The sequence below is a fragment of the Vigna radiata genome, chromosome 9 (genome assembly GCF_000741045.1).
Source record: "Vigna radiata var. radiata cultivar VC1973A chromosome 9, Vradiata_ver6, whole genome shotgun sequence".
In the NCBI taxonomy this organism is placed as follows: Eukaryota; Viridiplantae; Streptophyta; class Magnoliopsida; order Fabales; family Fabaceae; genus Vigna; species Vigna radiata.
Genome location: NC_028359.1, coordinates 3,862,597 through 3,874,819, shown reverse-complemented (window position 1 = coordinate 3,874,819; position 12,223 = coordinate 3,862,597).

Below are 12,223 nucleotides of genomic sequence, written 5' to 3'. Positions count from 1 at the left end.
TAATTATTGTAGTAAACATTCTATACTAAAAAGTATATACAAGACTTCTTTAAGTTATTATTGAAAATCTAAAGCTATTACAATGAAATCTACAACAAAAAGCTTTAACATAAATTCTTTCAGTCATGTAATTTTTTCTTCAGGTCTTAAGTGTGTCATCATCAAAATCTCTCAAGGCTTCAATCCATCTTATTGGTAACAAAAAATATCTCTCTTAGAGAGTATTTTTGAGATCTTGTAAAGGTTATCTCTTTCTAAATGAAAGCTTTAGATGATGGGAGCTTGGAAAGTAACAGAGTCAATATTCAATATGATCTCTCTTGATTATTATTTTCTTCTTCTGCAAGACTTCTTTATATAACCTTCGAGAGAGATGGTCGTTGGACGCATAGTTGTCTCAAGAATAAACTTCATGGCCTTTTTTAGTAGGTAGTCAGACTCAAGACTTCGTTGTAAAGTGGTAGTGCTTTATCAAAATTTTCTTTCATAGGTATCCTGTACGATCTTCTAGAGCTGAAAAGCTTTGAGAGAACATTCTAGGAATGTTTTCTTATCTCTCAATGTCTGTCTAATTTTTGTGCAAAGTTTCTGAATGTAGTTTGGTGTTGTCATTTCCTGCACAAAAAAAGAGAGAGCAAAGCATACAAGTAGAGAATAACTTTTTCATATAACATTAGATGTTCTAAGCGTTTGAAGATCATAAAGCACATTGCTTGTATCAGGCATAGTTGCACTATCAACATCGTTTGATAAAGATCATTGTTAAAAGACAAAGCGTTGAATAAAAATGATGTCATCATTGAATACTTGTTTTATCTAGTTGTCTAGGCTTTATTACATCATTTAACAAGTATATCGTTCATATGTTTTTTATCATTTTGTTCAGGTGTTGTATCTTCTATTTAGAGACATCCTGTTAGAAGTTGTCTAGAGCTTTTTATGCATTATATGTGTTTAAGGTATACATAATGTTTAGCACGTTTTACAGATATTTTAGATTATTCGTCCTGTTAGACGCTTAGTGACTCAATACGATTTGACACAAGCTTTTGATCTTCAATGTTTGTCCTAACATTTAGTTGAATGTTTCCATCAAACACTATCTAAAATGTTGCTTTCATTAGCCTATCATAAATGTTTATCTTGTTCAACATTTTTGGATAGATGAATATATTTGATAAACACTTATTTCATTCAATATTACTCTTTAGGGCATGTAGTCGTTAAACATTACATTCTATAAACAATATTTCGTTGAGTATTGTTTGTTGAACTTCAAAGCATGAGTTGCTAGACAATCTAGTCTTTCTAGACGATCTTGTCTTAACAATCTCCCTTTTTTATGTTTAACAAATACATATGATAAACGTAATATGTCTATGGAGATTTTATGTTAGACTATAGTTCAAAACGGTTGATCATTTAATAGTCTTGGCAATATGTTCCAAAATGTTGAATATTAGAGCTATGTCATAAAATTTGTTTGACAAACATCAAGGGTTTACGTTATGAGAGTATTACGATTTGTTTGATATACGTCAAGGGTTTATAGCATCAGAGTTCATCAAAAATATATGGCACCAAAGTTTTTTTATAGTTATAAAAACATCTAGATTTTAAGGTATCAAAGTTATATACAGATATGGCATCAGAGCAATGAATGTTAATAGATGATAGGGGTATACTCCCCCTGACTTTGGTGTCCTAAACATTGTTTAGTGTTTAGCATACAAAGGACATTGTTTAACCTATTACCTTCTCTATTTGAATTTAGCATATTTTATCCTTAATATGTTCTTCCTTATTAATAATTTTCTTCTTTTAATTTCTAGTGTCTGTTTTACTATTTTTTTTTAACATCATCTAATTCTCCCCCTTATTTGATAAATATCAAAACGGGTTCTAAGAAGGGCACAACATATCAAAACAATAATTTCTTATGATTTCTTTTCTTCATCAAAGATAATTGTTACTTTATCAAAACAAGTTGTTAATGGCATATCATATGGATCAGAGCAAAAATTAGAGTAATTTCAAGAAGCATATATAGAAATAATATTTATCAGAAGGATATGAAATAGGTATTATGTGAATGACATATGACTTCTATAAGTCAACCATTTAGACATATGTGATGCATCATAGTATTAGAGAAGTCACACAAGCATACCAAAGTAAGCATAAATCTAATTATTAGAGCATATATGGCAGATTGATGTATGGATCATAGCATCTTATGATGATATCGTATCAGAGCAACTAAAAGGCAAACTATTAGAATAAAGCAAAATTTATCAGAGCAAAAATTGATGTATCATTGTATTTGAAAATAATGTATCACAGTAAAAGAAATGCTTCATATTGTCTAGACTCCTCAAGCTCCTAATTCTTTTAATCTTCTCCTATATGTCATGTCACCCCCTTAGATGATACTGTTTAGTGCTTAAAGGAGGATGGAGGAGGTAGAGGTGGTTGAGTAGTTGGTTCAGGTGGATTAAGAAGTCTATGGGCTAGGGCATTTAGGGTGTTGGCCACTTCCTTGAATTTGTCATTATGCTCAATCCGAGTAGAAGCAAACTCTATAGTAATGTGTGCAACGTGTTGTGCCATGAGATTATGCATATGTTTTAACAGGGCAAGAGAAGTTGGGTGTGTAGGTAGGTTAGGGTTTGGTGGGAGAGTGGTTAAAGGCTAAGAATTGGATGTGGTTGTTTAGGATGATTAGTTAGATTGTTTGGGTTGAGAGGTTTAAGTTAAAAGTTGAGGGTTGATTGTGATGATTTGGTAAGATGGGTTGGATAGGTCAAGTTGAGAGATTAAAGGTAAGATTGGTCCTAGGGATTGAATAACATGATCATGGTCTTTTGTGGTTGGTTTTGTTCTTTGTTGAGGTGGGGAGGTAGTGGTTGATGGAGGGTTGGATGATATCTCAGATATGTCGTGTACAATTTGTTCTTCTTCATACGGTTCTTCAACAACAACTGAAAGCTTTGAATACCAACAGATGTCGTCATCTGTTGCAGCATGTATGTCAACCATTATTGTTGATACAAACAACTATTCAACGACTTGGCCTAAAGCATCCTCAATCAACACAGGGTCTCTTATGACAACTAGTCGATGCAAGGTTGTTCCTGTTGGTAGCTTTGGCAGGAGACATTTGTCAGAGCGGCTGCAGCGGAATGGTTAGCGTGGAATAACAAACGAAGAGGGGTTTTAATATAAACGTGTGCCTTTTAATTTCTACTCAATTTATCTTACTAAACAAATAATAAAAAAAATAACAAGAGTAAGATTGAGAGAAATTTGCACAGATGATTTTTATATTGGTTCGGATCTTACCAATCCTACATCCAGTCGCTTATCTCAAATCAAGATAAACAGTTCACTAAGCACAAAACAATTACAAACTACATTCACAAAGAAACAATTTGTAAGAGTTTAGAAACCACCTCTCTTGATACCACAAGAGATGAACCTGCACCTCCTTTGAGTCTTCATAAAGGATGAGACACCTCCTCCGAATACTTCACGAAGGATGAAGCACCTCCTCCGAATACGTCACGAAGGATGATCTTCTTCCACACACCACCTTAGACGCACCAAGGATGAACCAGCTATTCCTCTGTCACTGTAGTAGCAATATACCAGTACCACAGACAAGAGTTTCCTTAGCTGAACAAGAGCACACAATTCTCAAAGAGTTATGAGTATTTTAGCGCAAGGGAAGAGTTGCTTTTGAAGGATAAAGAGAGCTTATTTATAGACTCAAGAAAAAACTCTTTCATTCTTCATAACTGGCCATTTAATGCTTTTAATCGATTAATATTACTATTAATCGATTAAAATGAGTACACCGACTAGTTTTCAAAAACCAGAAAACTCCAACGGCTAGTTTTAATCGATTATTCTTAGGATTAATCGATTAGCTAATCGATTAAAATAGGTATTAATCGATTATTTCCATATCAGTTGAGTTTTCAGCACCTGCAACATTTTAATCGATTAATACTTGATTTAATCGATTAAAACCGTGCGTTTTTTATTCTGAACAGTATATATAAAATATGAAAGTACAATAATCAAAACCTACTACAAATCTAAGTCATAAACATAAAACTACAATTATTACAAAAGCTTTCCATTGCAAAACAAGTCCTCAAAGGATCTTCTTGAATCTTCATTTCTCTTGACTTGATTTGGACATCATCAAAACTTCATCTTCATCATTTTGCTAACATTCTCCCCCTTTTTAGTGATGATCAAAAACTCCTTTGAATTAAAGCTTTTAGTAATAATCTGGATAAAAACACAACTTATGGAAGAGAAGAGCATTAGAGAATAATAATAAGCTTTAAACATTTTCTCCCCCTTTTTGATAATAATTAAAAAGCTGTGTTTCATGTTTTCCCCCTAAGATAATACTCCCCCTTAATAAAAGCATGTATGCATAAAAAAAAATATTTCAAATATAAAGATTCTTTCAAATATACACAATAAGAGATTTAAAACATATAATTTTAGGATAAAGAACTTTTAAAAATCATACATTGAACCATATAAGATAGGAATTTTAAAGCATACAAAAATATGGTTAAATTTAAAAAAATGCACAAAATGAAAAAAAAAAATGCAATCCTAAGAGATTTCTAAAAATCCTAGATCTCTTTTAATGTTTACCCCTTTAGATATATCTCCAAATTTGTTGTGTAAAGATATTTTGTTGAGATCTTCGTCTTGGGGATTGACATCATTCTTTGTTTCATTTGTTGTCTTTTGCAAGTTTTCATCATTACCTGCATCTGATTCAATTGACTCAAGAGGTTTTGCCTCAAGGTCCACAATTTTATCATAAACAACATGTTTGGAATAAAATTTTCTCAAACTTTGTCCTTTGGGTTATATAAAAATTTGAGATCATTTTACAACCTGTCAACACCCAATTTCATCCGAAAAAATAAATAGTCAAAATTAAATAATAAGAGAATAATAATTAATGGTGGGTAAAGGAAAAAAGGAAAAAGAAAATAATAAAATAATCTTCCTTAATGCAGGACACGTCACTTTAGAATGTTTTTGAAATATTAGTTTAATATGGTAATAATTTGAATTATATTGTCTGACAATAATTACAATCAATGTCTTGAATATTTGTTTGATTTATTTTTTTCTTACAATCAAGACCATTTCTTTCCCTATTTTGTCCATTGTCATTTAATTCTCAATTAAGACAAGATTGTCATAATATTACAATATGTGCCTATAAATACACACTTTGTGAAAGAAAAAAGGGACAGAAAAAAGGGACAGAAAAATAGAGGAAAACACTTAGAGATATTAGAGATTGAAGGAAAAAGTATAGAGAAAAAAATATATTCTCACACATAAGGGTTCTATGAACAATAATCACTAAGGAAGCACTAAGGGAATTCCAGAAGCTATAAAGGTATGTCAATTCTACACTCTTATTCTTCTCCTGTTATTATACTTTAAAGTTTTCTTCCAAAGATATTTTTACACACAGACAATGCTTTTTGAAAATCATGAATTTTTAAATATAAGTGCGCGTCGTCCTATGGCCAGTTTCTTTTCTTTTTTTTCCACCATTTTTTTAACACAAAAAAAAAATACATAAAATATTTAAAACCAAAAGGTCAACTTTGTTAAACTAAACCTTTTCACTTTTCGAAAAATGTCACACAATCTTTAATAATTGGTAAACAAACTCACAAACTTTTTTCTAGATAAAGAACTACGTGATCCCTGATTGTCCATTAATGGATATACGTAAGACCAAGGTCAATCCTTGTCGGGTTCATAAAACAAAAATATTTTTTTTTGTTTCCTAATAATTTCTTTTATTTTATTTTGCTTTTACTTTTGGGGAAAATTAATTATTTTGGAAAACCACATTAATTATATACATTTAATTAAAGGTACTGCCTTTGGGCAGGCGCTGTAGGGTGCTAACACCTTCCTTACGTGTAACTGATTCCCGAACTTCAAAATCTCTTTTTCGTAGACCATGCTTTTATTTTAGGGTTTTTTCATAGTTTTACATAATAAATTATGGTGGAGACTCCCAAAATCTTTTCTTAAACCCGCTTGTTTTTCGGTTCGTCGTCCCGTCGCGATCCCGATTGCGACACAACCCAAACATATCTACCACTTGGAACACCATAATGCTTAATTTTACATTTATTTGAAGTATGACCCTTTTTCATACAATAAAAGCATGATATAAAGTTTGTGTTCCTATAAGTTGTTCCTTTTTCTACCCATGTTCAACGGGTTCTATTGTTATGCTTATTTTTAATTTTAGGAACATACTTATTTTTAACAACCTTATTTTCATTATTTTTACTGCATTCTTCTAAGGTTGTGTGTTCTAGCATTTTCTTAAAATTTTCGCAAGATGCACATTCATCACTACTAGTAAATTTACCCTTTTCAAAAAATAAAACTTTATTTTTCAAATCTTTACTTTCTTCAAAAATATTTTCAAAATTTAATTTTAAATTTTTATTTTCTTCAAAAATATTTTCAAAATTTAATTTTAAATTTTTATTTTCTTCAAGAATATTTTCAAATTCTGATTTTAAATTTTTATTTTCTTCAGAAATATTTTCAAAATTTAATTTTAAATTTTTATTTTCTTCAGAAATATTTTCAAAAATTTAATTTTAAATTTTTTAAATCATTTTTCAATTTCTTATGAGCTTTATCTAATTTTTCAGATTCTACAATTAAAGCAGCATAAGTTTCATGCAATTCACTTTTACTATATTGACTATAATTATCATAATTGCTAGATGTACTTACTTAGCTTCCAACGTCGTCATCTGCCACTAAACAAATATATGCTTGCTCATTAGAATCACCCATACTTGATGTTGTGCTTGATGAAGAGCTTGAATCATACTCTTCCATGATCAATGAGTTGTTTTGAGCACACTCAAATTCATTTATGTCTTCGTGGGTTACTCTCAACATTTCCCACATTTCTTGAGCAGTCTTACAGACAGATATCCTATAAAACTCATCAATAGTTAAAGCAGACGAAATAATGTTACGAGTTCTTACATCGTATTGTGCTCTTCTCTTATCTTCAAGAGTCCACATATCACGAGGTTTAGGTTCCTGCATATTGTTAGTAGGAACAAAAGGACCATGCACAACAACTTCCCAAATATCAATATCAACAGACTCGATAAATATTTGCATTCTTACTTTCCAAAATGCATAATTTTCACCTGTGAATATTGGGGGTCTGTTAATGGAAGCACCCTCTGCAAAAGTTTGATATAATCCTGCCATTTGAATAACTATCAAATCAAGCTCTGATACCAATTGTCAGAGAGGCTACAGCAGAATGGTTAACATGGAATAACAAACCAAGAGGGGTTTTAATGTAAACGTGTGCCTTTTAATTTCTACTCAATTTATCTTACTAAACAAATAATAAAAATAAATAACAAGAGTAAGGTTGAGAGAAATTTGCACAGATGATTTTTATACTGGTTCAGATCTTACCAATCCTACATCCAGTCGCTTATCTCAAATAAAGATAAATAGTTCACTAAGCACAAAACAATTACAAACTACATTCACAAAGAAACAATTTGTAAGAGTTTAGAAACCACCTATCTTGATACCATAAGAGATGAACCTGCACCTCCTTTGAGTCTTCACAAAGGATGAGACACCTCCTCTGAATACTTCACGAAGGATGAAACACCTCCTCCTAATACTTCACGAAGGATGATCCTCTTCCACACACCTTCTCAGACGCACCAAGGATGAACCGGTTATTCCTCCATCACCGTAGTAGAAATGTACCAACACCACAGACAAAAGTTTCCTTAGTTGAGCAAGAGCACACAATTCTCAAAGAGTTTTGAGTATTTTAGCGCAAGGGAAGAGTTTCTTTTGAAGGATAAAGAGAGCCTATTTATAGACTCAAGCAAAAACTCTTCCATTCTTCGTAACTAGCCATTTAACGCTTTTAATCAATATTATTGTTAATCGATTAAAATGAGTACAACGGATAGTTTTCAAAAACCAGAAAACTCCAACGGCTAGTTTTAATCGATTATTCTTAGACGAATAGTAAGTGTGATAATTGGTTTGGAATTCTTTAAGCAGGTTTTGATTAGACGTTTGTTTGGGTAAGTGTTGAGAGGAGGTTTTCTTGGGAGAGGTCTTTTTCGGTGACTTGTGAAGGGTGGTTATTTGGGTGAGGAAGTTGAAGTATGGTTAAGAGGAGTGGGATATCTAGATGGTGATTGAATAGGGGGCTCCTAATGTTGTTCATCATGGACAACAAACTCTGTCACAAGAGTGCTTGAGGGTACCTCCTCAGACGTTGTCTGGGAGGAACGTCTGATGATTATCTTTTTCGTTTTAGGAATGGGCACAACAAAAATTATCCCTTTATCAGCATAAGGATGCATCTTAGATGCAATGCGTGCTTCTAAAGCTCTTTGATTACTAGTTCATCATCAGAGTTGTCAGACTCTTTAGGACATTCAGTGGTAGGAGAGGACTTCTTCATTTTATTATCCTTTGCCTTCGACGCTGCTCGTCGAGGTCATTTAATGAACACTCCACCCTTCGATGTTACAATCGTCAGAGTAAGAGTGGTGGATTTATAACTAGACGAAATTGCAATAGATGGGGTAAGAGACTGTTGACCTTTATTTGTTGTTTCTACTTCTTTTTCCAAAAGTCTTTTCCAAATCATAGTCTCATTTAGTCTAGCGTCTTCTCAGTTCTAGATTTGTGATGTATAGTGCCTTGGCGAGGCATACAACTTTGAGAGTTTCCTTTTTCTCTAGGTTCATGTGAGAAGGATCCAACATGCTTTGTCTAAATATGGAAATTTTGTTAATGTTGAGTGGAGGAATTTTACTAGTTTCTTTGCCTACACTTACATATGTCCCATGTTGCAAATATTGAGCTCTGTCTACGAAAGGCACCACCCATAAATATGTTATTCCTTGTTGGAACAAGAACATTTGTTGACAACAAGTGTTTAATGACCCTTTGTTTTACAAGTAACATGTACACTAATGAGGAATAATAACATTTTATCACATCCTCATCTAGGTTTCTGATTGACTTGATGGAATGGATGAAGATCAAATATGGCAGGTTGAATGATAGTTCAGTCATAATATAGTGAATAGTGAATTTGTCCAACTCAGTCACATGGTCTCTAGTGTTGTTCGTATGCAGGAAAGCCTTTGAGCAGACATGTTGAATAACCTTTGCGTATGCGCAAAACTCTCTATATATGATTTCCTTGTCGATGTACTCCCTTTTGAACTTTATTCCATAGAGAGTACATTTAATGGTTCCATTTGTATCATACATTACATCCCAACCTTTGTAGTAACAATTTTCATATATAGGGCATTCTATTACAGTCGTGATGGTCTCAATGTTGATGACCACTTCTTGTCTAATGACATAGAGACAATGTCATTGGATCACATTTTTGTGTTCGTCCAAAACTGCCTCACCAATTCAGGAACTATTGGTGTATCTCATTTGAAAAATATTGTAATGCTGCATTTGTGAGTGTTATGGAGAATGTCATAGCCATAGGCTCTTAGGTCTTTGAGATCCATCTAGTGCTCAAGGTAGAGCCTTCTGAGTTTTTCTTCGATAGCGTGAATAACAGAGACATATGTTGTAGCACCATATACTTCATCAATGGAGATAACAATTTCTTGTGCAACGACCATGGTAGTATTTGAAGGTTTTCTTCTTCTTCTTCCTCTTCTTCGAGAGAGTTTTGGTGGATTAGGGTTTTTGAGAAGTGATTACTTGAGAAAGAGGAATTGGGATAACTTAATGGGCAAGAAGGCAATTTAGATTTATGGCAATTATGTGTGTGAGGGATAAAAATCATTTCTTGGAATGGTAATCGCTAGGGTTCAAGGGAAATCATGACATATTTAATGTTATATGTACGATTCCACTTATCTGACAACTTTTGAATTTCTTTTAAACTTAGATGGTTTTTGTTGTGCCATTTGGTTTAGGTGGTAGCATTTAAACAATGTCTTGCATGTATGTAGTGTTCTTAAATGATTTTTCTTAGACAATGTTATAATATGAGTCATCAAACAATATGTCTTTAGACATTTAAACACTAAACACTTACATTTATGACTTTAAGAAGGCTTAATATATTAACGCATAATCAATACATTATTACTATTGTTAGCTATAAAAATCTTACTCCTTTTGTAGTAGTTGACTTGATTCTTTCTTCTAATAGTTTTCCTTCAAGGCTTCATTAGAAGATCCTTCCTTGGGAGGTGAAAGTAGCCAGCATTTGTCTTTAGAAGACCTAGATTTTGACATACTGTTTGATTTTCATATTGTTTTCACCAGATGTTATGGGTTTGACATACTAGTTCACTCAACCTTAATCACTCTTAAGGGGTTTCACTAATATTTTACAAGATTAAAAATGAGTATAAATCACTCTTGGTATACAACGAGTATTATTAACCTGACTAGTCAAAGTTTAACCACTCTTCATATTAACAATCCAAACTAGATCAACGACTTTACCCACTCCTAGTTTCAACTATACAACTTATATAGATCTTTTTACTTAACTGAGTTAAACAATATAAGTGTTTTAATTCACTTCTGAATATACAAACATAATCAGTGTTTTGGTTTCTCTTACGAGACAGAAAACAACTCTGTTAGAGAACATATAAGAATGATACAAATCATTTCTGAGATATTGTAAAGGTTCTCTCTTTCTGAATGAAAGCTTTAGACGATGAGAGCTTGGAAAGTAGTAGAGTTGGTATTCAATATGATCTCTCTTGATTATTATTTTCTTCTTCTATGAGACTTCTTTACATAGCCTTCTTCGAGAGATGACCATTGGACACAAAGTTAACTCCATGATAGACTCTATAGCCTTTTTGAGTAGGTAGTCAAACTCAAGTCTTCGTTGTAGAGTGACATTTCTTTATCAACGCTTTCTTTCATAGGTAGTTTGTACGGTCTTTTAGAGTTGAAAACCTTAAGAGAACATTCTAGGAATTTTTTCTTATCTCTCAATGTCTTTCTAATTTTTGTGCAAATTTTTTTAATGTAGTTTGGTGTTGTCATTTCCTACATAGAAAAAGATAGAGTAAAACATGTAAGCAAAGAAGCACTTTTTTGTATAGCATTAAATGTTTTTGAGTGTTTGAAGATCATAAAACACATTGTGTGTTTCAGGCATAGTTGCACAGTCAACATCGTTTGATAAAGATCATCGTTAAAGGATAAAGCATTGGATATAAATGATGTCATCATTAAAAGCTTGTTTCATCCAGTTGTATAGGCTTTATTACATCGTGTAACAATGTTATCGTTCATACACTTTTATCATTTTGTTCAAGTGTTGTAAATTCTATTTAAAGATGTTGTAATGTTTAGACACTTTATTAGGAGTTGTCTACAACTTTTTATGCATTAGATGCAATTGAGATATAGGTAATGTTTAGTGCGTTTTATAAATACTTTAGATTCGTTCTGTCAGACGCTCTATGGCTCAATATGATTTGACACGAGCTTTTGATCTTCAATGTTTATCTTAGTGTTTACTTGAATGTTTCTATCAAACATTATCTAGATTGTTGCTTTCATTAGCCTAAGATAAATGTTTATCTTGTTCAACACGTTTCAATAGATGAATATATTTGATAAACACTTACCTCATTCAATATTATTCTTTAACGCATGCATTCATTAAATGTTACATTTTATAAATAATATTTTGTTGAGTATTGTTTGTTAAAGTTTAAAACATGAGTTCCTAGATAATATAGTCTATTTAGATGATCTTGTATTACCAGAGATTGGGTGTGGGTTCACTTTAGGAATGAGAGGTTTCCTTCCAAAAGGAAATCTAGGCTTCTACCTAGAAAAGATGAGTCTTTTCAAGTTCTTAAGAGAATTAATGAGAATGCTTACATCATTGATCTACCTAATAATTATGGATTTTGTTCTAGTATCAACATTAATGACTTGTCTCCGTTTGACATAGGTACAAATTCGAGGACAATTTTGCTTCAAGAAAGAGGGAATGATAGAGGTTTATCTTCGGATCCTTTACAAAACGAACTTGAGGAAGAGTCGTTGCAATTCAAAGGACTTATGACAAGATCAATGAATAAACACTTGGAAAACAAATTTCCTTAAG